The sequence below is a fragment of the Crinia signifera genome, chromosome 6 (genome assembly GCF_055691185.1).
Source record: "Crinia signifera chromosome 6, ASM5569118v1, whole genome shotgun sequence".
Taxonomy (NCBI): domain Eukaryota; kingdom Metazoa; phylum Chordata; class Amphibia; order Anura; family Myobatrachidae; genus Crinia; species Crinia signifera.
In genome coordinates this window covers 217646176-217673267 of record NC_139222.1, presented here as the reverse complement: position 1 = coordinate 217673267, position 27092 = coordinate 217646176, and the positions used below count along the sequence as shown (strand labels likewise).

Sequence of the window (27092 nt, the reverse complement as noted above, 5' to 3'; positions counted from 1 at the left end):
GCAGACGACCAACAGGCAAGCAGCAGCAGCCAGATGTCTCCTCGCTCTTTGCTGCTGCATGCCTGTGTCCCTGACGAACTGCTGCTGAGTAAATCAATCAGCTAGCTGCTGCAGAGGAGAAGGAGGAATCTTGCACAATCAGGTGCAATGACGGCTTTCCTGTTTTGAGCCCATTCAGCAGCAGTAGTAGACAGTCAGATGGACAGGCATTCATGTGGCAGGACCCTTTGTGTGACATCACAATCTGCCCTCTATGACATCACAAGCTGCTCACTCGGAATCCGGCGGAACCTGACAGCCAGACAGTCACTTGGAACAGACAGGCAGACAGGACAGTCATGTGTAGGTGAGCTGGGTGGGCCAATGTTTTCTTTTATTGGCAGTTACCACCCAAATGATGGTCCGAAGAAGGTAAGTGATACTTTTTCTAAATCCCCCTCTCAATGATCATCAATTGTTGGGCTCGGCAAAAAAAAATGGAAGAGGAAAAAAAATTCCCAAAACAAAAGAGAGGAAAGAGGAAAAAAATTTCCCAAAACAAAAGAGAGAGAAAAGAGAGCGCAAAAAGAAAAGAAAAAAAATATAAGAGATCAAGAAAGAAAAAGCAAAAAAAAAACCAAGCCATTTCAAATGGAGAGGGAGGGGGGTCCAAAAATGCCATTGCTGTGATCCAGTTGATGTTTCCGTGGAAAGATCGTAGGTAAGTCACATAGTGTTTGCCTATTTTTTGGGAGGTCGCAGCGATTGATAAGTCATTTAATTTAGGCAGGCTTCCGGTCTTTTGGCTAGGCCGCATATGCTGATATCAAGTGTAGTGTCACGTAAAAATATTTAACTGCCTCGATTCCAGAAAGTACAATTCAAGGAGTCAAGAAATAGTCACAAAATGATACACTGGAGGCAGGATTTCAAAGTATTTATGCACAAGGGTTAAACCTTGAAGCAGCAAATGCATGCATTTCTAAATACAAAGTTAGTACAAAGGTGCACAAACAATTGATACTCCAAATTAAGTGCCAGGAATGGAAATAGTCTTTTTTTGGATAACAGATTAGGAAGGTGCACCGGTCCTGGAAGTACTGCAATACCAGGTCAATGCGTGGAGTGGACAGAGCAAGCTCTTCTTCCATCTCCCTGTTCTAAAAATCCATTTAATATATGGCCCCCAGATAGGGGGCGTATCAGATATTAAACTGATAAGAACAGATACTACACTTGATCTTAGCTAAAAGGCCGAGAAGCGATAACCCGAATGGGGTCCCAGCAAAGCGCGCGAACCGGAATTCGGCCACCAACACTGGTGCAGAAGAGATCAGCACCACGGACACATCTAACACACACACATCACTTCTATGTCGTTGCAGTCTGAAAGATACCTGGCTGTACGGCAGGTGTGAATAGGACTTGAAGTGCTGGACAGGGACCGGAGGACGAGTAGCCATCCAACTGATTTTGTGATTAGGTCGTCGGCGGGCGGGCAGGGTGCCTCAGCTGGGTAGGAGGCCAAATTTGCATGTGCTCCGCCCCGTCTGTTGACGTCGCGTCAACAGACACACACCCACTAGGCAGACGACCAACAGGCAAGCAGCAGCAGCCAGCTGTCTCCTCGCTCTTTGCTGCTGCATGCCTGTGTCCCTGACGAACTGCTGCTGAGTAAATCAATCAGCTAGCTGCTGCAGAGGAGAAGGAGGAATCTTGCACAATCAGGTGCAATGACGGCTTTCCTGTTTTGAGCCCATTCAGCAGCAGTAGTAGACAGTCAGATGGACAGGCATTCATGTGGCAGGACCCTTTGTGTGACATCACAATCTGCCCTCTATGACATCACAAGCTGCTCACTCGGAATCCGGCGGAACCTGACAGCCAGACAGTCACTTGGAACAGACAGGCAGACAGGACAGTCATGTGTAGGTGAGCTGGGTGGGCCAATGTTTTCTTTTATTGGCAGTTACCACCCAAATGATGGTCCGAAGAAGGTAAGTGATACTTTTTCTAAATCCCCCTCTCAATGATCATCAATTGTTGGGCTCGGCAAAAAAAAATGGAAGAGGAAAAAAAATTCCCAAAACAAAAGAGAGGAAAGAGGAAAAAAATTTCCCAAAACAAAAGAGAGAGAAAAGAGAGCGCAAAAAGAAAAGAAAAAAAATATAAGAGATCAAGAAAGAAAAAGCAAAAAAAAAACCAAGCCATTTCAAATGGAGAGGGAGGGGGGTCCAAAAATGCCATTGCTGTGATCCAGTTGATGTTTCCGTGGAAAGATCGTAGGTAAGTCACATAGTGTTTGCCTATTTTTTGGGAGGTCGCAGCGATTGATAAGTCATTTAATTTAGGCAGGCTTCCGGTCTTTTGGCTAGGCCGCATATGCTGATATCAAGTGTAGTGTCACGTAAAAATATTTAACTGCCTCGATTCCAGAAAGTACAATTCAAGGAGTCAAGAAATAGTCACAAAATGATACACTGGAGGCAGGATTTCAAAGTATTTATGCACAAGGGTTAAACCTTGAAGCAGCAAATGCATGCATTTCTAAATACAAAGTTAGTACAAAGGTGCACAAACAATTGATACTCCAAATTAAGTGCCAGGAATGGAAATAGTCTTTTTTTGGATAACAGATTAGGAAGGTGCACCGGTCCTGGAAGTACCGCAATACCAGGTCAATGCGTGGAGTGGACAGAGCAAGCTCTTCTTCCATCTCCCTGTTCTAAAAATCCATTTAATATATGGCCCCCAGATAGGGGGCGTATCAGATATTAAACTGATAAGAACAGATACTACACTTGATCTTAGCCAAAAGGCCGAGAAGCGATAACCCGAATGGGGTCCCAGCAAAGCGCGCGAACCGGAATTCGGCCACCAACACTGGTGCAGAAGAGATCAGCACCACGGACACATCTAACACACACACATCACTTCTATGTCGTTGCAGTCTGAAAGATACCTGGCTGTACGGCAGGTGTGAATAGGACTTGAAGTGCTGGACAGGGACCGGAGGACGAGTAGCCATCCAACTGATTTTGTGATTAGGTCGTCGGCGGGCGGGCAGGGTGCCTCAGCTGGGTAGGAGGCCAAATTTGCATGTGCTCCGCCCCGTCTGTTGACGTCGCGTCAACAGACACACACCCACTAGGCAGACGACCAACAGGCAAGCAGCAGCAGCCAGCTGTCTCCTCGCTCTTTGCTGCTGCATGCCTGTGTCCCTGACGAACTGCTGCTGAGTAAATCAATCAGCTAGCTGCTGCAGAGGAGAAGGAGGAATCTTGCACAATCAGGTGCAATGACGGCTTTCCTGTTTTGAGCCCATTCAGCAGCAGTAGTAGACAGTCAGATGGACAGGCATTCATGTGGCAGGACCCTTTGTGTGACATCACAATCTGCCCTCTATGACATCACAAGCTGCTCACTCGGAATCCGGCGGAACCTGACAGCCAGACAGTCACTTGGAACAGACAGGCAGACAGGACAGTCATGTGTAGGTGAGCTGGGTGGGCCAATGTTTTCTTTTATTGGCAGTTACCACCCAAATGATGGTCCGAAGAAGGTAAGTGATACTTTTTCTAAATCCCCCTCTCAATGATCATCAATTGTTGGGCTCGGCAAAAAAAAATGGAAGAGGAAAAAAAATTCCCAAAACAAAAGAGAGGAAAGAGGAAAAAAATTTCCCAAAACAAAAGAGAGAGAAAAGAGAGCGCAAAAAGAAAAGAAAAAAAATATAAGAGATCAAGAAAGAAAAAAAAAAAAAAAAACCAAGCCATTTCAAATGGAGAGGGAGGGGGGTCCAAAAATGCCATTGCTGTGATCCAGTTGATGTTTCCGTGGAAAGATCGTAGGTAAGTCACATAGTGTTTGCCTATTTTTTGGGAGGTCGCAGCGATTGATAAGTCATTTAATTTAGGCAGGCTTCCGGTCTTTTGGCTAGGCCGCATATGCTGATATCAAGTGTAGTGTCACGTAAAAATATTTAACTGCCTCGATTTCAGAAAGTACAATTCAAGGAGTCAAGAAATAGTCACAAAATGATACACTGGAGGCAGGATTTCAAAGTATTTATGCACAAGGGTTAAACCTTGAAGCAGCAAATGCATGCATTTCTAAATACAAAGTTAGTACAAAGGTGCACAAACAATTGATACTCCAAATTAAGTGCCAGGAATGGAAATAGTCTTTTTTTGGATAACAGATTAGGAAGGTGCACCGGTCCTGGAAGTACTGCAATACCAGGTCAATGCGTGGAGTGGACAGAGCAAGCTCTTCTTCCATCTCCCTGTTCTAAAAATCCATTTAATATATGGCCCCCAGATAGGGGGCGTATCAGATATTAAACTGATAAGAACAGATACTACACTTGATCTTAGCCAAAAGGCCGAGAAGCGATAACCCGAATGGGGTCCCAGCAAAGCGCGCAAACCGGAATTCGGCCACCAACACTGGTGCAGAAGAGATCAGCACCACGGACACATCTAACACACACACATCACTTCTATGTCGTTGCAGTCTGAAAGATACCTGGCTGTACGGCAGGTGTGAATAGGACTTGAAGTGCTGGACAGGGACCGGAGGACGAGTAGCCATCCAACTGATTTTGTGATTAGGTCGTCGGCGGGCGGGCAGGGTGCCTCAGCTGGGTAGGAGGCCAAATTTGCATGTGCTCCGCCCCGTCTGTTGACGTCGCGTCAACAGACACACACCCACTAGGCAGACGACCAACAGGCAAGCAGCAGCAGCCAGCTGTCTCCTCGCTCTTTGCTGCTGCATGCCTGTGTCCCTGACGAACTGCTGCTGAGTAAATCAATCAGCTAGCTGCTGCAGAGGAGAAGGAGGAATCTTGCACAATCAGGTGCAATGACGGCTTTCCTGTTTTGAGCCCATTCAGCAGCAGTAGTAGACAGTCAGATGGACAGGCATTCATGTGGCAGGACCCTTTGTGTGACATCACAATCTGCCCTCTATGACATCACAAGCTGCTCACTCGGAATTCGGCGGAACCTGACAGCCAGACAGTCACTTGGAACAGACAGGCAGACAGGACAGTCATGTGTAGGTGAGCTGGGTGGGCCAATGTTTTCTTTTATTGGCAGTTACCACCCAAATGATGGTCCGAAGAAGGTAAGTGATACTTTTTCTAAATCCCCCTCTCAATGATCATCAATTGTTGGGCTCGGCAAAAAAAAATGGAAGAGGAAAAAAAATTCCCAAAACAAAAGAGAGGAAAGAGGAAAAAAATTTCCCAAAACAAAAGAGAGAGAAAAGAGAGCGCAAAAAGAAAAGAAAAAAAATATAAGAGATCAAGAAAGAAAAAGCAAAAAAAAAACCAAGCCATTTCAAATGGAGAGGGAGGGGGGTCCAAAAATGCCATTGCTGTGATCCAGTTGATGTTTCCGTGGAAAGATCGTAGGTAAGTCACATAGTGTTTGCCTATTTTTTGGGAGGTCGCAGCGATTGATAAGTCATTTAATTTAGGCAGGCTTCCGGTCTTTTGGCTAGGCCGCATATGCTGATATCAAGTGTAGTGTCACGTAAAAATATTTAACTGCCTCGATTCCAGAAAGTACAATTCAAGGAGTCAAGAAATAGTCACAAAATGATACACTGGAGGCAGGATTTCAAAGTATTTATGCACAAGGGTTAAACCTTGAAGCAGCAAATGCATGCATTTCTAAATACAAAGTTAGTACAAAGGTGCACAAACAATTGATACTCCAAATTAAGTGCCAGGAATGGAAATAGTCTTTTTTTGGATAACAGATTAGGAAGGTGCACCGGTCCTGGAAGTACCGCAATACCAGGTCAATGCGTGGAGTGGACAGAGCAAGCTCTTCTTCCATCTCCCTGTTCTAAAAATCCATTTAATATATGGCCCCCAGATAGGGGGCGTATCAGATATTAAACTGATAAGAACAGATACTACACTTGATCTTAGCCAAAAGGCCGAGAAGCAAAACCCGAATGGGGTCCCAGCAAAGCGCGCGAACCGGAATTCGGCCACCAACACTGGTGCAGAAGAGATCAGCACCACGGACACATCTAACACACACACATCACTTCTATGTCGTTGCAGTCTGAAAGATACCTGGCTGTACGGCAGGTGTGAATAGGACTTGAAGTGCTGGACAGGGACCGGAGGACGAGTAGCCATCCAACTGATTTTGTGATTAGGTCGTCGGCGGGCGGGCAGGGTGCCTCAGCTGGGTAGGAGGCCAAATTTGCATGTGCTCCGCCCCGTCTGTTGACGTCGCGTCAACAGACACACACCCACTAGGCAGACGACCAACAGGCAAGCAGCAGCAGCCAGCTGTCTCCTCGCTCTTTGCTGCTGCATGCCTGTGTCCCTGACGAACTGCTGCTGAGTAAATCAATCAGCTAGCTGCTGCAGAGGAGAAGGAGGAATCTTGCACAATCAGGTGCAATGACGGCTTTCCTGTTTTGAGCCCATTCAGCAGCAGTAGTAGACAGTCAGATGGACAGGCATTCATGTGGCAGGACCCTTTGTGTGACATCACAATCTGCCCTCTATGACATCACAAGCTGCTCACTCGGAATCCGGCGGAACCTGACAGCCAGACAGTCACTTGGAACAGACAGGCAGACAGGACAGTCATGTGTAGGTGAGCTGGGTGGGCCAATGTTTTCTTTTATTGGCAGTTACCACCCAAATGATGGTCCGAAGAAGGTAAGTGATACTTTTTCTAAATCCCCCTCTCAATGATCATCAATTGTTGGGCTCGGCAAAAAAAAATGGAAGAGGAAAAAAAATTCCCAAAACAAAAGAGAGGAAAGAGGAAAAAAATTTCCCAAAACAAAAGAGAGAGAAAAGAGAGCGCAAAAAGAAAAGAAAAAAAATATAAGAGATCAAGAAAGAAAAAGCAAAAAAAAAACCAAGCCATTTCAAATGGAGAGGGAGGGGGGTCCAAAAATGCCATTGCTGTGATCCAGTTGATGTTTCCGTGGAAAGATCGTAGGTAAGTCACATAGTGTTTGCCTATTTTTTGGGAGGTCGCAGCGATTGATAAGTCATTTAATTTAGGCAGGCTTCCGGTCTTTTGGCTAGGCCGCATATGCTGATATCAAGTGTAGTGTCACGTAAAAATATTTAACTGCCTCGATTCCAGAAAGTACAATTCAAGGAGTCAAGAAATAGTCACAAAATGATACACTGGAGGCAGGATTTCAAAGTATTTATGCACAAGGGTTAAACCTTGAAGCAGCAAATGCATGCATTTCTAAATACAAAGTTAGTACAAAGGTGCACAAACAATTGATACTCCAAATTAAGTGCCAGGAATGGAAATAGTCTTTTTTTGGATAACAGATTAGGAAGGTGCACCGGTCCTGGAAGTACTGCAATACCAGGTCAATGCGTGGAGTGGACAGAGCAAGCTCTTCTTCCATCTCCCTGTTCTAAAAATCCATTTAATATATGGCCCCCAGATAGGGGGCGTATCAGATATTAAACTGATAAGAACAGATACTACACTTGATCTTAGCCAAAAGGCCGAGAAGCGATAACCCGAATGGGGTCCCAGCAAAGCGCGCGAACCGGAATTCGGCCACCAACACTGGTGCAGAAGAGATCAGCACCACGGACACATCTAACACACACACATCACTTCTATGTCGTTGCAGTCTGAAAGATACCTGGCTGTACGGCAGGTGTGAATAGGACTTGAAGTGCTGGACAGGGACCGGAGGACGAGTAGCCATCCAACTGATTTTGTGATTAGGTCGTCGGCGGGCGGGCAGGGTGCCTCAGCTGGGTAGGAGGCCAAATTTGCATGTGCTCCGCCCCGTCTGTTGACGTCGCGTCAACAGACACACACCCACTAGGCAGACGACCAACAGGCAAGCAGCAGCAGCCAGCTGTCTCCTCGCTCTTTGCTGCTGCATGCCTGTGTCCCTGACAAACTGCTGCTGAGTAAATCAATCAGCTAGCTGCTGCAGAGGAGAAGGAGGAATCTTGCACAATCAGGTGCAATGACGGCTTTCCTGTTTTGAGCCCATTCAGCAGCAGTAGTAGACAGTCAGATGGACAGGCATTCATGTGGCAGGACCCTTTGTGTGACATCACAATCTGCCCTCTATGACATCACAAGCTGCTCACTCGGAATCCGGCGGAACCTGACAGCCAGACAGTCACTTGGAACAGACAGGCAGACAGGACAGTCATGTGTAGGTGAGCTGGGTGGGCCAATGTTTTCTTTTATTGGCAGTTACCACCCAAATGATGGTCCGAAGAAGGTAAGTGATACTTTTTCTAAATCCCCCTCTCAATGATCATCAATTGTTGGGCTCGGCAAAAAAAAATGGAAGAGGAAAAAAAATTCCCAAAACAAAAGAGAGGAAAGAGGAAAAAAATTTCCCAAAACAAAAGAGAGAGAAAAGAGAGCGCAAAAAGAAAAGAAAAAAAATATAAGAGATCAAGAAAGAAAAAGCAAAAAAAAAACCAAGCCATTTCAAATGGAGAGGGAGGGGGGTCCAAAAATGCCATTGCTGTGATCCAGTTGATGTTTCCGTGGAAAGATCGTAGGTAAGTCACATAGTGTTTGCCTATTTTTTGGGAGGTCGCAGCGATTGATAAGTCATTTAATTTAGGCAGGCTTCCGGTCTTTTGGCTAGGCCGCATATGCTGATATCAAGTGTAGTGTCACGTAAAAATATTTAACTGCCTCGATTCCAGAAAGTACAATTCAAGGAGTCAAGAAATAGTCACAAAATGATACACTGGAGGCAGGATTTCAAAGTATTTATGCACAAGGGTTAAACCTTGAAGCAGCAAATGCATGCATTTCTAAATACAAAGTTAGTACAAAGGTGCACAAACAATTGATACTCCAAATTAAGTGCCAGGAATGGAAATAGTCTTTTTTTGGATAACAGATTAGGAAGGTGCACCGGTCCTGGAAGTACTGCAATACCAGGTCAATGCGTGGAGTGGACAGAGCAAGCTCTTCTTCCATCTCCCTGTTCTAAAAATCCATTTAATATATGGCCCCCAGATAGGGGGCGTATCAGATATTAAACTGATAAGAACAGATACTACACTTGATCTTAGCCAAAAGGCCGAGAAGCGATAACCCGAATGGGGTCCCAGCAAAGCGCGCGAACCGGAATTCGGCCACCAACACTGGTGCAGAAGAGATCAGCACCACGGACACATCTAACACACACACATCACTTCTATGTCGTTGCAGTCTGAAAGATACCTGGCTGTACGGCAGGTGTGAATAGGACTTGAAGTGCTGGACAGGGACCGGAGGACGAGTAGCCATCCAACTGATTTTGTGATTAGGTCGTCGTCGGGCGGGCAGGGTGCCTCAGCTGGGTAGGAGGCCAAATTTGCATGTGCTCCGCCCCGTCTGTTGACGTCGCGTCAACAGACACACACCCACTAGGCAGACGACCAACAGGCAAGCAGCAGCAGCCAGCTGTCTCCTCGCTCTTTGCTGCTGCATGCCTGTGTCCCTGACGAACTGCTGCTGAGTAAATCAATCAGCTAGCTGCTGCAGAGGAGAAGGAGGAATCTTGCACAATCAGGTGCAATGACGGCTTTCCTGTTTTGAGCCCATTCAGCAGCAGTAGTAGACAGTCAGATGGACAGGCATTCATGTGGCAGGACCCTTTGTGTGACATCACAATCTGCCCTCTATGACATCACAAGCTGCTCACTCGGAATCCGGCGGAACCTGACAGCCAGACAGTCACTTGGAACAGACAGGCAGACAGGACAGTCATGTGTAGGTGAGCTGGGTGGGCCAATGTTTTCTTTTATTGGCAGTTACCACCCAAATGATGGTCCGAAGAAGGTAAGTGATACTTTTTCTAAATCCCCCTCTCAATGATCATCAATTGTTGGGCTCGGCAAAAAAAAATGGAAGAGGAAAAAAAATTCCCAAAACAAAAGAGAGGAAAGAGGAAAAAAATTTCCCAAAACAAAAGAGAGAGAAAAGAGAGCGCAAAAAGAAATGAAAAAAAATATAAGAGATCAAGAAAGAAAAAGCAAAAAAAAAACCAAGCCATTTCAAATGGAGAGGGAGGGGGGTCCAAAAATGCCATTGCTGTGATCCAGTTGATGTTTCCGTGGAAAGATCGTAGGTAAGTCACATAGTGTTTGCCTATTTTTTGGGAGGTCGCAGCGATTGATAAGTCATTTAATTTAGGCAGGCTTCCGGTCTTTTGGCTAGGCCGCATATGCTGATATCAAGTGTAGTGTCACGTAAAAATATTTAACTGCCTCGATTCCAGAAAGTACAATTCAAGGAGTCAAGAAATAGTCACAAAATGATACACTGGAGGCAGGATTTCAAAGTATTTATGCACAAGGGTTAAACCTTGAAGCAGCAAATGCATGCATTTCTAAATACAAAGTTAGTACAAAGGTGCACAAACAATTGATACTCCAAATTAAGTGCCAGGAATGGAAATAGTCTTTTTTTGGATAACAGATTAGGAAGGTGCACCGGTCCTGGAAGTACTGCAATACCAGGTCAATGCGTGGAGTGGACAGAGCAAGCTCTTCTTCCATCTCCCTGTTCTAAAAATCCATTTAATATATGGCCCCCAGATAGGGGGCGTATCAGATATTAAACTGATAAGAACAGATACTACACTTGATCTTATCCAAAAGGCCGAGAAGCGATAACCCGAATGGGGTCCCAGCAAAGCGCGCGAACCGGAATTCGGCCACCAACACTGGTGCAGAAGAGATCAGCACCACGGACACATCTAACACACACACATCACTTCTATGTCGTTGCAGTCTGAAAGATACCTGGCTGTACGGCAGGTGTGAATAGGACTTGAAGTGCTGGACAGGGACCGGAGGACGAGTAGCCATCCAACTGATTTTGTGATTAGGTCGTCGGCGGGCGGGCAGGGTGCCTCAGCTGGGTAGGAGGCCAAATTTGCATGTGCTCCGCCCCGTCTGTTGACGTCGCGTCAACAGACACACACCCACTAGGCAGACGACCAACAGGCAAGCAGCAGCAGCCAGCTGTCTCCTCGCTCTTTGCTGCTGCATGCCTGTGTCCCTGACGAACTGCTGCTGAGTAAATCAATCAGCTAGCTGCTGCAGAGGAGAAGGAGGAATCTTGCACAATCAGGTGCAATGACGGCTTTCCTGTTTTGAGCCCATTCAGCAGCAGTAGTAGACAGTCAGATGGACAGGCATTCATGTGGCAGGACCCTTTGTGTGACATCACAATCTGCCCTCTATGACATCACAAGCTGCTCACTCGGAATCCGGCGGAACCTGACAGCCAGACAGTCACTTGGAACAGACAGGCAGACAGGACAGTCATGTGTAGGTGAGCTGGGTGGGCCAATGTTTTCTTTTATTGGCAGTTACCACCCAAATGATGGTCCGAAGAAGGTAAGTGATACTTTTTCTAAATCCCCCTCTCAATGATCATCAATTGTTGGGCTCGGCAAAAAAAAATGGAAGAGGAAAAAAAATTCCCAAAACAAAAGAGAGGAAAGAGGAAAAAAATTTCCCAAAACAAAAGAGAGAGAAAAGAGAGCGCAAAAAGAAAAGAAAAAAAATATAAGAGATCAAGAAAGAAAAAGCAAAAAAAAAACCAAGCCATTTCAAATGGAGAGGGAGGGGGGTCCAAAAATGCCATTGCTGTGATCCAGTTGATGTTTCCGTGGAAAGATCGTAGGTAAGTCACATAGTGTTTGCCTATTTTTTGGGAGGTCGCAGCGATTGATAAGTCATTTAATTTAGGCAGGCTTCCGGTCTTTTGGCTAGGCCGCATATGCTGATATCAAGTGTAGTGTCACGTAAAAATATTTAACTGCCTCGATTTCAGAAAGTACAATTCAAGGAGTCAAGAAATAGTCACAAAATGATACACTGGAGGCAGGATTTCAAAGTATTTATGCACAAGGGTTAAACCTTGAAGCAGCAAATGCATGCATTTCTAAATACAAAGTTAGTACAAAGGTGCACAAACAATTGATACTCCAAATTAAGTGCCAGGAATGGAAATAGTCTTTTTTTGGATAACAGATTAGGAAGGTGCACCGGTCCTGGAAGTACTGCAATACCAGGTCAATGCGTGGAGTGGACAGAGCAAGCTCTTCTTCCATCTCCCTGTTCTAAAAATCCATTTAATATATGGCCCCCAGATAGGGGGCGTATCAGATATTAAACTGATAAGAACAGATACTACACTTGATCTTAGCCAAAAGGCCGAGAAGCGATAACCCGAATGGGGTCCCAGCAAAGCGCGCGAACCGGAATTCGGCCACCAACACTGGTGCAGAAGAGATCAGCACCACGGACACATCTAACACACACACATCACTTCTATGTCGTTGCAGTCTGAAAGATACCTGGCTGTACGGCAGGTGTGAATAGGACTTGAAGTGCTGGACAGGGACCGGAGGACGAGTAGCCATCCAACTGATTTTGTGATTAGGTCGTCGGCGGGCGGGCAGGGTGCCTCAGCTGGGTAGGAGGCCAAATTTGCATGTGCTCCGCCCCGTCTGTTGACGTCGCGTCAACAGACACACACCCACTAGGCAGACGACCAACAGGCAAGCAGCAGCAGCCAGCTGTCTCCTCGCTCTTTGCTGCTGCATGCCTGTGTCCCTGACGAACTGCTGCTGAGTAAATCAATCAGCTAGCTGCTGCAGAGGAGAAGGAGGAATCTTGCACAATCAGGTGCAATGACGGCTTTCCTGTTTTGAGCCCATTCAGCAGCAGTAGTAGACAGTCAGATGGACAGGCATTCATGTGGCAGGACCCTTTGTGTGACATCACAATCTGCCCTCTATGACATCACAAGCTGCTCACTCGGAATCCGGCGGAACCTGACAGCCAGACAGTCACTTGGAACAGACAGGCAGACAGGACAGTCATGTGTAGGTGAGCTGGGTGGGCCAATGTTTTCTTTTATTGGCAGTTACCACCCAAATGATGGTCCGAAGAAGGTAAGTGATACTTTTTCTAAATCCCCCTCTCAATGATCATCAATTGTTGGGCTCGGCAAAAAAAAATGGAAGAGGAAAAAAAATTCCCAAAACAAAAGAGAGGAAAGAGGAAAAAAATTTCCCAAAACAAAAGAGAGAGAAAAGAGAGCGCAAAAAGAAAAGAAAAAAAATATAAGAGATCAAGAAAGAAAAAGCAAAAAAAAAAACCAAGCCATTTCAAATGGAGAGGGAGGGGGGTCCAAAAATGCCATTGCTGTGATCCAGTTGATGTTTCCGTGGAAAGATCGTAGGTAAGTCACATAGTGTTTGCCTATTTTTTGGGAGGTCGCAGCGATTGATAAGTCATTTAATTTAGGCAGGCTTCCGGTCTTTTGGCTAGGCCGCATATGCTGATATCAAGTGTAGTGTCACGTAAAAATATTTAACTGCCTCGATTCCAGAAAGTACAATTCAAGGAGTCAAGAAATAGTCACAAAATGATACACTGGAGGCAGGATTTCAAAGTATTTATGCACAAGGGTTAAACCTTGAAGCAGCAAATGCATGCATTTCTAAATACAAAGTTAGTACAAAGGTGCACAAACAATTGATACTCCAAATTAAGTGCCAGGAATGGAAATAGTCTTTTTTTGGATAACAGATTAGGAAGGTGCACCGGTCCTGGAAGTACTGCAATACCAGGTCAATGCGTGGAGTGGACAGAGCAAGCTCTTCTTCCATCTCCCTGTTCTAAAAATCCATTTAATATATGGCCCCCAGATAGGGGGCGTATCAGATATTAAACTGATAAGAACAGATACTACACTTGATCTTAGCCAAAAGGCCGAGAAGCGATAACCCGAATGGGGTCCCAGCAAAGCGCGCGAACCGGAATTCGGCCACCAACACTGGTGCAGAAGAGATCAGCACCACGGACACATCTAACACACACACATCACTTCTATGTCGTTGCAGTCTGAAAGATACCTGGCTGTACGGCAGGTGTGAATAGGACTTGAAGTGCTGGACAGGGACCGGAGGACGAGTAGCCATCCAACTGATTTTGTGATTAGGTCGTCGGCGGGCGGGCAGGGTGCCTCAGCTGGGTAGGAGGCCAAATTTGCATGTGCTCCGCCCCGTCTGTTGACGTCGCGTCAACAGACACACACCCACTAGGCAGACGACCAACAGGCAAGCAGCAGCAGCCAGCTGTCTCCTCGCTCTTTGCTGCTGCATGCCTGTGTCCCTGACGAACTGCTGCTGAGTAAATCAATCAGCTAGCTGCTGCAGAGGAGAAGGAGGAATCTTGCACAATCAGGTGCAATGACGGCTTTCCTGTTTTGAGCCCATTCAGCAGCAGTAGTAGACAGTCAGATGGACAGGCATTCATGTGGCAGGACCCTTTGTGTGACATCACAATCTGCCCTCTATGACATCACAAGCTGCTCACTCGGAATCCGGCGGAACCTGACAGCCAGACAGTCACTTGGAACAGACAGGCAGACAGGACAGTCATGTGTAGGTGAGCTGGGTGGGCCAATGTTTTCTTTTATTGGCAGTTACCACCCAAATGATGGTCCGAAGAAGGTAAGTGATACTTTTTCTAAATCCCCCTCTCAATGATCATCAATTGTTGGGCTCGGCAAAAAAAAATGGAAGAGGAAAAAAAATTCCCAAAACAAAAGAGAGGAAAGAGGAAAAAAATTTCCCAAAACAAAAGAGAGAGAAAAGAGAGCGCAAAAAGAAAAGAAAAAAAATATAAGAGATCAAGAAAGAAAAAGCAAAAAAAAAACCAAGCCATTTCAAATGGAGAGGGAGGGGGGTCCAAAAATGCCATTGCTGTGATCCAGTTGATGTTTCCGTGGAAAGATCGTAGGTAAGTCACATAGTGTTTGCCTATTTTTTGGGAGGTCGCAGCGATTGATAAGTCATTTAATTTAGGCAGGCTTCCGGTCTTTTGGCTAGGCCGCATATGCTGATATCAAGTGTAGTGTCACGTAAAAATATTAAACTGCCTCGATTCCAGAAAGTACAATTCAAGGAGTCAAGAAATAGTCACAAAATGATACACTGGAGGCAGGATTTCAAAGTATTTATGCACAAGGGTTAAACCTTGAAGCAGCAAATGCATGCATTTCTAAATACAAAGTTAGTACAAAGGTGCACAAACAATTGATACTCCAAATTAAGTGCCAGGAATGGAAATAGTCTTTTTTTGGATAACAGATTAGGAAGGTGCACCGGTCCTGGAAGTACTGCAATACCAGGTCAATGCGTGGAGTGGACAGAGCAAGCTCTTCTTCCATCTCCCTGTTCTAAAAATCCATTTAATATATGGCCCCCAGATAGGGGGCGTATCAGATATTAAACTGATAAGAACAGATACTACACTTGATCTTAGCCAAAAGGCCGAGAAGCGATAACCCGAATGGGGTCCCAGCAAAGCGCGCGAACCGGAATTCGGCCACCAACACTGGTGCAGAAGAGATCAGCACCACGGACACATCTAACACACACACATCACTTCTATGTCGTTGCAGTCTGAAAGATACCTGGCTGTACGGCAGGTGTGAATAGGACTTGAAGTGCTGGACAGGGACCGGAGGACGAGTAGCCATCCAACTGATTTTGTGATTAGGTCGTCGGCGGGCGGGCAGGGTGCCTCAGCTGGGTAGGAGGCCAAATTTGCATGTGCTCCGCCCCGTCTGTTGACGTCGCGTCAACAGACACACACCCACTAGGCAGACGACCAACAGGCAAGCAGCAGCAGCCAGCTGTCTCCTCGCTCTTTGCTGCTGCATGCCTGTGTCCCTGACGAACTGCTGCTGAGTAAATCAATCAGCTAGCTGCTGCAGAGGAGAAGGAGGAATCTTGCACAATCAGGTGCAATGACGGCTTTCCTGTTTTGAGCCCATTCAGCAGCAGTAGTAGACAGTCAGATGGACAGGCATTCATGTGGCAGGACCCTTTGTGTGACATCACAATCTGCCCTCTATGACATCACAAGCTGCTCACTCGGAATCCGGCGGAACCTGACAGCCAGACAGTCACTTGGAACAGACAGGCAGACAGGACAGTCATGTGTAGGTGAGCTGGGTGGGCCAATGTTTTCTTTTATTGGCAGTTACCACCCAAATGATGGTCCGAAGAAGGTAAGTGATACTTTTTCTAAATCCCCCTCTCAATGATCATCAATTGTTGGGCTCGGCAAAAAAAAATGGAAGAGGAAAAAAAATTCCCAAAACAAAAGAGAGGAAAGAGGAAAAAAATTTCCCAAAACAAAAGAGAGAGAAAAGAGAGCGCAAAAAGAAAAGAAAAAAAATATAAGAGATCAAGAAAGAAAAAGCAAAAAAAAAACCAAGCCATTTCAAATGGAGAGGGAGGGGGGTCCAAAAATGCCATTGCTGTGATCCAGTTGATGTTTCCGTGGAAAGATCGTAGGTAAGTCACATAGTGTTTGCCTATTTTTTGGGAGGTCGCAGCGATTGATAAGTCATTTAATTTAGGCAGGCTTCCGGTCTTTTGGCTAGGCCGCATATGCTGATATCAAGTGTAGTGTCACGTAAAAATATTTAACTGCCTCGATTCCAGAAAGTACAATTCAAGGAGTCAAGAAATAGTCACAAAATGATACACTGGAGGCAGGATTTCAAAGTATTTATGCACAAGGGTTAAACCTTGAAGCAGCAAATGCATGCATTTCTAAATACAAAGTTAGTACAAAGGTGCACAAACAATTGATACTCCAAATTAAGTGCCAGGAATGGAAATAGTCTTTTTTTGGATAACAGATTAGGAAGGTGCACCGGTCCTGGAAGTACTGCAATACCAGGTCAATGCGTGGAGTGGACAGAGCAAGCTCTTCTTCCATCTCCCTGTTCTAAAAATCCATTTAATATATGGCCCCCAGATAGGGGGCGTATCAGATATTAAACTGATAAGAACAGATACTACACTTGATCTTAGCCAAAAGGCCGAGAAGCGATAACCCGAATGGGGTCCCAGCAAAGCGCGCGAACCGGAATTCGGCCACCAACACTGGTGCAGAAGAGATCAGCACCACGCACACATCTAACACACACACATCACTTCTATGTCGTTGCAGTCTGAAAGATACCTGGCTGTACGGCAGGTGTGAATAGGACTTGAAGTGCTGGACAGGGACCGGAGGACGAGTAGCCATCCAACTGATTTTGTGATTAGGTCGTCGGCGGGCGGGCAGGGTGCCTCAGCTGGGTAGGAGGCCAAATTTGCATGTGCTCCGCCCCGTCTGTTGACGTCGCGTCAACAGACACACACCCACTAGGCAGACGACCAACAGGCAAGCAGCAGCAGCCAGCTGTCTCCTCGCTCTTTGCTGCTGCATGCCTGTGTCCCTGACGAACTGCTGCTGAGTAAATCAATCAGCTAGCTGCTGCAGAGGAGAAGGAGGAATCTTGCACAATCAGGTGCAATGACGGCTTTCCTGTTTTGAGCCCATTCAGCAGCAGTAGTAGACAGTCAGATGGACAGGCATTCATGTGGCAGGACCCTTTGTGTGACATCACAATCTGCCCTCTATGACATCACAAGCTGCTCACTCGGAATCCGGCGGAACCTGACAGCCAGACAGTCACTTGGAACAGACAGGCAGACAGGACAGTCATGTGTAGGTGAGCTGGGTGGGCCAATGTTTTCTTTTATTGGCAGTTACCACCCAAATGATGGTCCGAAGAAGGTAAGTGATACTTTTTCTAAATTCCCCTCTCAATGATCATCAATTGTTGGGCTCGGCAAAAAAAAATGGAAGAGGAAAAAAAATTCCCAAAACAAAAGAGAGGAAAGAGGAAAAAAATTTCCCAAAACAAAAGAGAGAGAAAAGAGAGCGCAAAAAGAAAAGAAAAAAAAATATAAGAGATCAAGAAAGAAAAAGCAAAAAAAAAAACAAGCCATTTCAAATGGAGAGGGAGGGGGGTCCAAAAATGCCATTGCTGTGATCCAGTTGATGTTTCCGTGGAAAGATCGTAGGTAAGTCACATAGTGTTTGCCTATTTTTTGGGAGGTCGCAGCGATTGATAAGTCATTTAATTTAGGCAGGCTTCCGGTCTTTTGGCTAGGCCGCATATGCTGATATCAAGTGTAGTGTCACGTAAAAATATTTAACTGCCTCGATTCCAGAAAGTACAATTCAAGGAGTCAAGAAATAGTCACAAAATGATACACTGGAGGCAGGATTTCAAAGTATTTATGCACAAGGGTTAAACCTTGAAGCAGCAAATGCATGCATTTCTAAATACAAAGTTAGTACAAAGGTGCACAAACAATTGATACTCCAAATTAAGTGCCAGGAATGGAAATAGTCTTTTTTTGGATAACAGATTAGGAAGGTGCACCGGTCCTGGAAGTACTGCAATACCAGGTCAATGCGTGGAGTGGACAGAGCAAGCTCTTCTTCCATCTCCCTGTTCTAAAAATCCATTTAATATATGGCCCCCAGATAGGGGGCGTATCAGATATTAAACTGATAAGAACAGATACTACACTTGATCTTAGCCAAAAGGCCGAGAAGCGATAACCCGAATGGGGTCCCAGCAAAGCGCGCGAACCGGAATTCGGCCACCAACACTGGTGCAGAAGAGATCAGCACCACGGACACATCTAACACACACACATCACTTCTATGTCGTTGCAGTCTGAAAGATACCTGGCTGTACGGCAGGTGTGAATAGGACTTGAAGTGCTGGACAGGGACCGGAGGACGAGTAGCCATCCAACTGATTTTGTGATTAGGTCGTCGGCGGGCGGGCAGGGTGCCTCAGCTGGGTAGGAGGCCAAATTTGCATGTGCTCCGCCCCGTCTGTTGACGTCGCGTCAACAGACACACACCCACTAGGCAGACGACCAACAGGCAAGCAGCAGCAGCCAGCTGTCTCCTCGCTCTTTGCTGCTGCATGCCTGTGTCCCTGACGAACTGCTGCTGAGTAAATCAATCAGCTAGCTGCTGCAGAGGAGAAGGAGGAATCTTGCACAATCAGGTGCAATGACGGCTTTCCTGTTTTGAGCCCATTCAGCAGCAGTAGTAGACAGTCAGATGGACAGGCATTCATGTGGCAGGACCCTTTGTGTGACATCACAATCTGCCCTCTATGACATCACAAGCTGCTCACTCGGAATCCGGCGGAACCTGACAGCCAGACAGTCACTTGGAACAGACAGGCAGACAGGACAGTCATGTGTAGGTGAGCTGGGTGGGCCAATGTTTTCTTTTATTGGCAGTTACCACCCAAATGATGGTCCGAAGAAGGAAAGTGATACTTTTTCTAAATCCCCCTCTCAATGATCATCAATTGTTGGGCTCGGCAAAAAAAAATGGAAGAGGAAAAAAAATTCCCAAAACAAAAGAGAGGAAAGAGGAAAAAAATTTCCCAAAACAAAAGAGAGAGAAAAGAGAGCGCAAAAAGAAAAGAAAAAAAATATAAGAGATCAAGAAAGAAAAAGCAAAAAAAAAAACAAGCCATTTCAAATGGAGAGGGAGGGGGGTCCAAAAATGCCATTGCTGTGATCCAGTTGATGTTTCCGTGGAAAGATCGTAGGTAAGTCACATAGTGTTTGCCTATTTTTTGGGAGGTCGCAGCGATTGATAAGTCATTTAATTTAGGCAGGCTTCCGGTCTTTTGGCTAGGCCGCATATGCTGATATCAAGTGTAGTGTCACGTAAAAATATTTAACTGCCTCGATTCCAGAAAGTACAATTCAAGGAGTCAAGAAATAGTCACAAAATGATACACTGGAGGCAGGATTTCAAAGTATTTATGCACAAGGGTTAAACCTTGAAGCAGCAAATGCATGCATTTCTAAATACAAAGTTAGTACAAAGGTGCACAAACAATTGATACTCCAAATTAAGTGCCAGGAATGGAAATAGTCTTTTTTTGGATAACAGATTAGGAAGGTGCACCGGTCCTGGAAGTACTGCAATACCAGGTCAATGCGTGGAGTGGACAGAGCAAGCTCTTCTTCCATCTCCCTGTTCTAAAAATCCATTTAATATATGGCCCCCAGATAGGGGGCGTATCAGATATTAAACTGATAAGAACAGATACTACACTTGATCTTAGCCAAAAGGCCGAGAAGCGATAACCCGAATGGGGTCCCAGCAAAGCGCGCGAACCGGAATTCGGCCACCAACACTGGTGCAGAAGAGATCAGCACCACGGACACATCTAACACACACACATCACTTCTATGTCGTTGCAGTCTGAAAGATACCTGGCTGTACGGCAGGTGTGAATAGGACTTGAAGTGCTGGACAGGGACCGGAGGACGAGTAGCCATCCAACTGATTTTGTGATTAGGTCGTCGGCGGGCGGGCAGGGTGCCTCAGCTGGGTAGGAGGCCAAATTTGCATGTGCTCCGCCCCGTCTGTTGACGTCGCGTCAACAGACACACACCCACTAGGCAGACGACCAACAGGCAAGCAGCAGCAGCCAGCTGTCTCCTCGCTCTTTGCTGCTGCATGCCTGTGTCCCTGACGAACTGCTGCTGAGTAAATCAATCAGCTAGCTGCTGCAGAGGAGAAGGAGGAATCTTGCACAATCAGGTGCAATGACGGCTTTCCTGTTTTGAGCCCATTCAGCAGCAGTAGTAGACAGTCAGATGGACAGGCATTCATGTGGCAGGACCCTTTGTGTGACATCACAATCTGCCCTCTATGACATCACAAGCTGCTCACTCGGAATCCGGCGGAACCTGACAGCCAGACAGTCACTTGGAACAGACAGGCAGACAGGACAGTCATGTGTAGGTGAGCTGGGTGGGCCAATGTTTTCTTTTATTGGCAGTTACCACCCAAATGATGGTCCGAAGAAGGTAAGTGATACTTTTTCTAAATCCCCCTCTCAATGATCATCAATTGTTGGGCTCGGCAAAAAAAAATGGAAGAGGAAAAAAAATTCCCAAAACAAAAGAGAGGAAAGAGGAAAAAAATGTCCCAAAACAAAAGAGAGAGAAAAGAGAGCGCAAAAAGAAAAGAAAAAAAATATAAGAGATCAAGAAAGAAAAAGCAAAAAAAAAACCAAGCCATTTCAAATGGAGAGGGAGGGGGGTCCAAAAATGCCATTGCTGTGATCCAGTTGATGTTTCCGTGGAAAGATCGTAGGTAAGTCACATAGTGTTTGCCTATTTTTTGGGAGGTCGCAGCGATTGATAAGTCATTTAATTTAGGCAGGCTTCCGGTCTTTTGGCTAGGCCGCATATGCTGATATCAAGTGTAGTGTCACGTAAAAATATTTAACTGCCTCGATTCCAGAAAGTACAATTCAAGGAGTCAAGAAATAGTCACAAAATGATACACTGGAGGCAGGATTTCAAAGTATTTATGCACAAGGGTTAAACCTTGAAGCAGCAAATGCATGCATTTCTAAATACAAAGTTAGTACAAAGGTGCACAAACAATTGATACTCCAAATTAAGTGCCAGGAATGGAAATAGTCTTTTTTTGGATAACAGATTAGGAAGGTGCACCGGTCCTGGAAGTACTGCAATACCAGGTCAATGCGTGGAGTGGACAGAGCAAGCTCTTCTTCCATCTCCCTGTTCTAAAAATCCATTTAATATATGGCCCCCAGATAGGGGGCGTATCAGATATTAAACTGATAAGAACAGATACTACACTTGATCTTAGCCAAAAGGCCGAGAAGCGATAACCCGAATGGGGTCCCAGCAAAGCGCGCGAACCGGAATTCGGCCACCAACACTGGTGCAGAAGAGATCAGCACCACGCACACATCTAACACACACACATCACTTCTATGTCGTTGCAGTCTGAAAGATACCTGGCTGTACGGCAGGTGTGAATAGGACTTGAAGTGCTGGACAGGGACCGGAGGACGAGTAGCCATCCAACTGATTTTGTGATTAGGTCGTCGGCGGGCGGGCAGGGTGCCTCAGCTGGGTAGGAGGCCAAATTTGCATGTGCTCCGCCCCGTCTGTTGACGTCGCGTCAACAGACACACACCCACTAGGCAGACGACCAACAGGCAAGCAGCAGCAGCCAGCTGTCTCCTCGTTCTTTGCTGCTGCATGCCTGTGTCCCTGACGAACTGCTGCTGAGTAAATCAATCAGCTAGCTGCTGCAGAGGAGAAGGAGGAATCTTGCACAATCAGGTGCAATGACGGCTTTCCTGTTTTGAGCCCATTCAGCAGCAGTAGTAGACAGTCAGATGGACAGGCATTCATGTGGCAGGACCCTTTGTGTGACATCACAATCTGCCCTCTATGACATCACAAGCTGCTCACTCGGAATCCGGCGGAACCTGACAGCCAGACAGTCACTTGGAACAGACAGGCAGACAGGACAGTCATGTGTAGGTGAGCTGGGTGGGCCAATGTTTTCTTTTATTGGCAGTTACCACCCAAATGATGGTCCGAAGAAGGTAAGTGATACTTTTTCTAAATTCCCCTCTCAATGATCATCAATTGTTGGGCTCGGCAAAAAAAAATGGAAGAGGAAAAAAAATTCCCAAAACAAAAGAGAGGAAAGAGGAAAAAAATTTCCCAAAACAAAAGAGAGAGAAAAGAGAGCGCAAAAAGAAAAGAAAAAAAATATAAGAGATCAAGAAAGAAAAAGCAAAAAAAAAAACCAAGCCATTTCAAATGGAGAGGGAGGGGGGTCCAAAAATGCCATTGCTGTGATCCAGTTGATGTTTCCGTGGAAAGATCGTAGGTAAGTCACATAGTGTTTGCCTATTTTTTGGGAGGTCGCAGCGATTGATAAGTCATTTAATTTAGGCAGGCTTCCGGTCTTTTGGCTAGGCCGCATATGCTGATATCAAGTGTAGTGTCACGTAAAAATATTTAACTGCCTCGATTCCAGAAAGTACAATTCAAGGAGTCAAGAAATAGTCACAAAATGATACACTGGAGGCAGGATTTCAAAGTATTTATGCACAAGGGTTAAACCTTGAAGCAGCAAATGCATGCATTTCTAAATACAAAGTTAGTACAAAGGTGCACAAACAATTGATACTCCAATTTAAGTGCCAGGAATGGAAATAGTCTTTTTTTGGATAACAGATTAGGAAGGTGCACCGGTCCTGGAAGTACTGCAATACCAGGTCAATGCGTGGAGTGGACAGAGCAAGCTCTTCTTCCATCTCCCTGTTCTAAAAATCCATTTAATATATGGCCCCCAGATAGGGGGCGTATCAGATATTAAACTGATAAGAACAGATACTACACTTGATCTTAGCCAAAAGGCCGAGAAGCGATAACCCGAATGGGGTCCCAGCAAAGCGCGCGAACCGGAATTCGGCCACCAACACTGGTGCAGAAGAGATCAGCACCACGGACACATCTAACACACACACATCACTTCTATGTCGTTGCAGTCTGAAAGATACCTGGCTGTACGGCAGGTGTGAATAGGACTTGAAGTGCTGGACAGGGACCGGAGGACGAGTAGCCATCCAACTGATTTTGTGATTAGGTCGTCGGCGGGCGGGCAGGGTGCCTCAGCTGGGTAGGAGGCCAAATTTGCATGTGCTCCGCCCCGTCTGTTGACGTCGCGTCAACAGACACACACCCACTAGGCAGACGACCAACAGGCAAGCAGCAGCAGCCAGCTGTCTCCTCGCTCTTTGCTGCTGCATGCCTGTGTCCCTGACGAACTGCTGCTGAGTAAATCAATCAGCTAGCTGCTGCAGAGGAGAAGGAGGAATCTTGCACAATCAGGTGCAATGACGGCTTTCCTGTTTTGAGCCCATTCAGCAGCAGTAGTAGACAGTCAGATGGACAGGCATTCATGTGGCAGGACCCTTTGTGTGACATCACAATCTGCCCTCTATGACATCACAAGCTGCTCACTCGGAATCCGGCGGAACCTGACAGCCAGACAGTCACTTGGAACAGACAGGCAGACAGGACAGTCATGTGTAGGTGAGCTGGGTGGGCCAATGTTTTCTTTTATTGGCAGTTACCACCCAAATGATGGTCCGAAGAAGGTAAGTGATACTTTTTCTAAATCCCCCTCTCAATGATCATCAATTGTTGGGCTCGGGAAAAATAAAATGGAAGAGGAAAAAAAATTCCCAAAACAAAAGAGAGGAAAGAGGAAAAAAATTTCCCAAAACAAAAGAGAGAGAAAAGAGAGCGCAAAAAGAAAAGAAAAAAAATATAAGAGATCAAGAAAGAAAAAGCAAAAAAAAAAAACAAGCCATTTCAAATGGAGAGGGAGGGGGGTCCAAAAATGCCATTGCTGTGATCCAGTTGATGTTTCCGTGGAAAGATCGTAGGTAAGTCACATAGTGTTTGCCTATTTTTTGGGAGGTCGCAGCGATTGATAAGTCATTTAATTTAGGCAGGCTTCCGGTCTTTTGGCTAGGCCGCATATGCTGATATCAAGTGTAGTGTCACGTAAAAATATTTAACTGCCTCGATTCCAGAAAGTACAATTCAAGGAGTCAAGAAATAGTCACAAAATGATACACTGGAGGCAGGATTTCAAAGTATTTATGCACAAGGGTTAAACCTTGAAGCAGCAAATGCATGCATTTCTAAATACAAAGTTAGTACAAAGGTGCACAAACAATTGATACTCCAAATTAAGTGCCAGGAATGGAAATAGTCTTTTTTTGGATAACAGATTAGGAAGGTGCACCGGTCCTGGAAGTACTGCAATACCAGGTCAATGCGTGGAGTGGACAGAGCAAGCTCTTCTTCCATCTCCCTGTTCTAAAAATCCATTTAATATATGGCCCCCAGATAGGGGGCGTATCAGATATTAAACTGATAAGAACAGATACTACACTTGATCTTAGCCAAAAGGCCGAGAAGCGATAACCCGAATGGGGTCCCAGCAAAGCGCGCGAACCGGAATTCGGCCACCAACACTGGTGCAGAAGAGATCAGCACCACGGACACATCTAACACACACACATCACTTCTATGTCGTTGCAGTCTGAAAGATACCTGGCTGTACGGCAGGTGTGAATAGGACTTGAAGTGCTGGACAGGGACCGGAGGACGAGTAGCCATCCAACTGATTTTGTGATTAGGTCGTCGGCGGGCGGGCAGGGTGCCTCAGCTGGGTAGGAGGCCAAATTTGCATGTGCTCCGCCCCGTCTGTTGACGTCGCGTCAACAGACACACACCCACTAGGCAGACGACCAACAGGCAAGCAGCAGCAGCCAGCTGTCTCCTCGCTCTTTGCTGCTGCATGCCTGTGTCCCTGACGAACTGCTGCTGAGTAAATCAATCAGCTAGCTGCTGCAGAGGAGAAGGAGGAATCTTGCACAATCAGGTGCAATGACGGCTTTCCTGTTTTGAGCCCATTCAGCAGCAGTAGTAGACAGTCAGATGGACAGGCATTCATGTGGCAGGACCCTTTGTGTGACATCACAATCTGCCCTCTATGACATCACAAGCTGCTCACTCGGAATCCGGCGGAACCTGACAGCCAGACAGTCACTTGGAACAGACAGGCAGACAGGACAGTCATGTGTAGGTGAGCTGGGTGGGCCAATGTTTTCTTTTATTGGCAGTTACCACCCAAATGATGGTCCGAAGAAGGTAAGTGATACTTTTTCTAAATCCCCCTCTCAATGATCATCAATTGTTGGGCTCGGCAAAAAAAAATGGAAGAGGAAAAAAAATTCCCAAAACAAAAGAGAGGAAAGAGGAAAAAAATTTCCCAAAACAAAAGAGAGAGAAAAGAGAGCGCAAAAAGAAAAGAAAAAAAATATAAGAGATCAAGAAAGAAAAAGCAAAAAAAAAAACAAGCCATTTCAAATGGAGAGGGAGGGGGGTCCAAAAATGCCATTGCTGTGATCCAGTTGATGTTTCCGTGGAAAGATCGTAGGTAAGTCACATAGTGTTTGCCTATTTTTTGGGAGGTCGCAGCGATTGATAAGTCATTTAATTTAGGCAGGCTTCCGGTCTTTTGGCTAGGCCGCATATGCTGATATCAAGTGTAGTGTCACGTAAAAATATTTAACTGCCTCGATTCCAGAAAGTACAATTCAAGGAGTCAAGAAATAGTCACAAAATGATACACTGGAGGCAGGATTTCAAAGTATTTATGCACAAGGGTTAAACCTTGAAGCAGCAAATGCATGCATTTCTAAATACAAAGTTAGTACAAAGGTGCACAAACAATTGATACTCCAAATTAAGTGCCAGGAATGGAAATAGTCTTTTTTTGGATAACAGATTAGGAAGGTGCACCGGTCCTGGAAGTACTGCAATACCAGGTCAATGCGTGGAGTGGACAGAGCAAGCTCTTCTTCCATCTCCCTGTTCTAAAAATCCATTTAATATATGGCCCCCAGATAGGGGGCGTATCAGATATTAAACTGATAAGAACAGATACTACACTTGATCTTAGCCAAAAGGCCGAGAAGCGATAACCCGAATGGGGTCCCAGCAAAGCGCGCGAACCGGAATTCGGCCACCAACACTGGTGCAGAAGAGATCAGCACCACGGACACATCTAACACACACACATCACTTCTATGTCGTTGCAGTCTGAAAGATACCTGGCTGTACGGCAGGTGTGAATAGGACTTGAAGTGCTGGACAGGGACCGGAGGACGAGTAGCCATCCAACTGATTTTGTGATTAGGTCGTCGGCGGGCGGGCAGGGTGCCTCAGCTGGGTAGGAGGCCAAATTTGCATGTGCTCCGCCCCGTCTGTTGACGTCGCGTCAACAGACACACACCCACTAGGCAGACGACCAACAGGCAAGCAGCAGCAGCCAGCTGTCTCCTCGCTCTTTGCTGCTGCATGCCTGTGTCCCTGACGAACTGCTGCTGAGTAAATCAATCAGCTAGCTGCTGCAGAGGAGAAGGAGGAATCTTGCACAATCAGGTGCAATGACGGCTTTCCTGTTTTGAGCCCATTCAGCAGCAGTAGTAGACAGTCAGATGGACAGGCATTCATGTGGCAGGACCCTTTGTGTGACATCACAATCTGCCCTCTATGACATCACAAGCTGCTCACTCGGAATCCGGCGGAACCTGACAGCCAGACAGTCACTTGGAACAGACAGGCAGACAGGACAGTCATGTGTAGGTGAGCTGGGTGGGCCAATGTTTTCTTTTATTGGCAGTTACCACCCAAATGATGGTCCGAAGAAGGTAAGTGATACTTTTTCTAAATCCCCCTCTCAATGATCATCAATTGTTGGGCTCGGCAAAAAAAAATGGAAG

At 46.0% G+C, this 27092-nt stretch overlaps 17 non-coding genes across 17 annotated transcripts; all 17 read right to left on the bottom strand.

The window, feature by feature from the left end:
* Positions 1 to 1054: 1054 nt before the first annotated feature.
* On the bottom strand, positions 1055 to 1245 carry LOC146012593 (U2 spliceosomal RNA). The gene has a single exon (XR_014445750.1). It is a non-coding gene; the product is annotated as a U2 spliceosomal RNA (small nuclear RNA).
* A 1374-nt stretch (positions 1246 to 2619) lies between these two features.
* LOC146012581 (U2 spliceosomal RNA) lies at positions 2620 to 2810 on the bottom strand. Its single transcript, XR_014445739.1, has one exon. It is a non-coding gene; the product is annotated as a U2 spliceosomal RNA (small nuclear RNA).
* Positions 2811 to 4184: 1374 nt separating this feature from the next.
* Positions 4185 to 4375, bottom strand: LOC146012130 (U2 spliceosomal RNA). The gene has a single exon (XR_014445304.1). It is a non-coding gene; the product is annotated as a U2 spliceosomal RNA (small nuclear RNA).
* A 1374-nt stretch (positions 4376 to 5749) lies between these two features.
* LOC146012598 (U2 spliceosomal RNA) lies at positions 5750 to 5940 on the bottom strand. The gene has a single exon (XR_014445755.1). It is a non-coding gene; the product is annotated as a U2 spliceosomal RNA (small nuclear RNA).
* Positions 5941 to 7313: 1373 nt separating this feature from the next.
* LOC146012129 (U2 spliceosomal RNA) lies at positions 7314 to 7504 on the bottom strand. Its single transcript, XR_014445303.1, has one exon. It is a non-coding gene; the product is annotated as a U2 spliceosomal RNA (small nuclear RNA).
* Positions 7505 to 8878: 1374 nt separating this feature from the next.
* LOC146012128 (U2 spliceosomal RNA) lies at positions 8879 to 9069 on the bottom strand. Its single transcript, XR_014445302.1, has one exon. It is a non-coding gene; the product is annotated as a U2 spliceosomal RNA (small nuclear RNA).
* A 1374-nt stretch (positions 9070 to 10443) lies between these two features.
* LOC146012602 (U2 spliceosomal RNA) lies at positions 10444 to 10634 on the bottom strand. The gene has a single exon (XR_014445759.1). It is a non-coding gene; the product is annotated as a U2 spliceosomal RNA (small nuclear RNA).
* Positions 10635 to 12008: 1374 nt separating this feature from the next.
* Positions 12009 to 12199, bottom strand: LOC146012127 (U2 spliceosomal RNA). Its single transcript, XR_014445301.1, has one exon. It is a non-coding gene; the product is annotated as a U2 spliceosomal RNA (small nuclear RNA).
* Positions 12200 to 13574: 1375 nt separating this feature from the next.
* Positions 13575 to 13765, bottom strand: LOC146012126 (U2 spliceosomal RNA). Its single transcript, XR_014445300.1, has one exon. It is a non-coding gene; the product is annotated as a U2 spliceosomal RNA (small nuclear RNA).
* A 1374-nt stretch (positions 13766 to 15139) lies between these two features.
* LOC146012125 (U2 spliceosomal RNA) lies at positions 15140 to 15330 on the bottom strand. The gene has a single exon (XR_014445299.1). It is a non-coding gene; the product is annotated as a U2 spliceosomal RNA (small nuclear RNA).
* A 1374-nt stretch (positions 15331 to 16704) lies between these two features.
* On the bottom strand, positions 16705 to 16895 carry LOC146012124 (U2 spliceosomal RNA). Its single transcript, XR_014445298.1, has one exon. It is a non-coding gene; the product is annotated as a U2 spliceosomal RNA (small nuclear RNA).
* A 1375-nt stretch (positions 16896 to 18270) lies between these two features.
* On the bottom strand, positions 18271 to 18461 carry LOC146012123 (U2 spliceosomal RNA). The gene has a single exon (XR_014445297.1). It is a non-coding gene; the product is annotated as a U2 spliceosomal RNA (small nuclear RNA).
* Positions 18462 to 19835: 1374 nt separating this feature from the next.
* LOC146012121 (U2 spliceosomal RNA) lies at positions 19836 to 20026 on the bottom strand. The gene has a single exon (XR_014445295.1). It is a non-coding gene; the product is annotated as a U2 spliceosomal RNA (small nuclear RNA).
* Positions 20027 to 21400: 1374 nt separating this feature from the next.
* LOC146012120 (U2 spliceosomal RNA) lies at positions 21401 to 21591 on the bottom strand. Its single transcript, XR_014445294.1, has one exon. It is a non-coding gene; the product is annotated as a U2 spliceosomal RNA (small nuclear RNA).
* A 1375-nt stretch (positions 21592 to 22966) lies between these two features.
* LOC146012119 (U2 spliceosomal RNA) lies at positions 22967 to 23157 on the bottom strand. Its single transcript, XR_014445293.1, has one exon. It is a non-coding gene; the product is annotated as a U2 spliceosomal RNA (small nuclear RNA).
* Positions 23158 to 24533: 1376 nt separating this feature from the next.
* Positions 24534 to 24724, bottom strand: LOC146012118 (U2 spliceosomal RNA). Its single transcript, XR_014445292.1, has one exon. It is a non-coding gene; the product is annotated as a U2 spliceosomal RNA (small nuclear RNA).
* A 1374-nt stretch (positions 24725 to 26098) lies between these two features.
* Positions 26099 to 26289, bottom strand: LOC146012117 (U2 spliceosomal RNA). The gene has a single exon (XR_014445291.1). It is a non-coding gene; the product is annotated as a U2 spliceosomal RNA (small nuclear RNA).
* Positions 26290 to 27092: the final 803 nt, after the last annotated feature.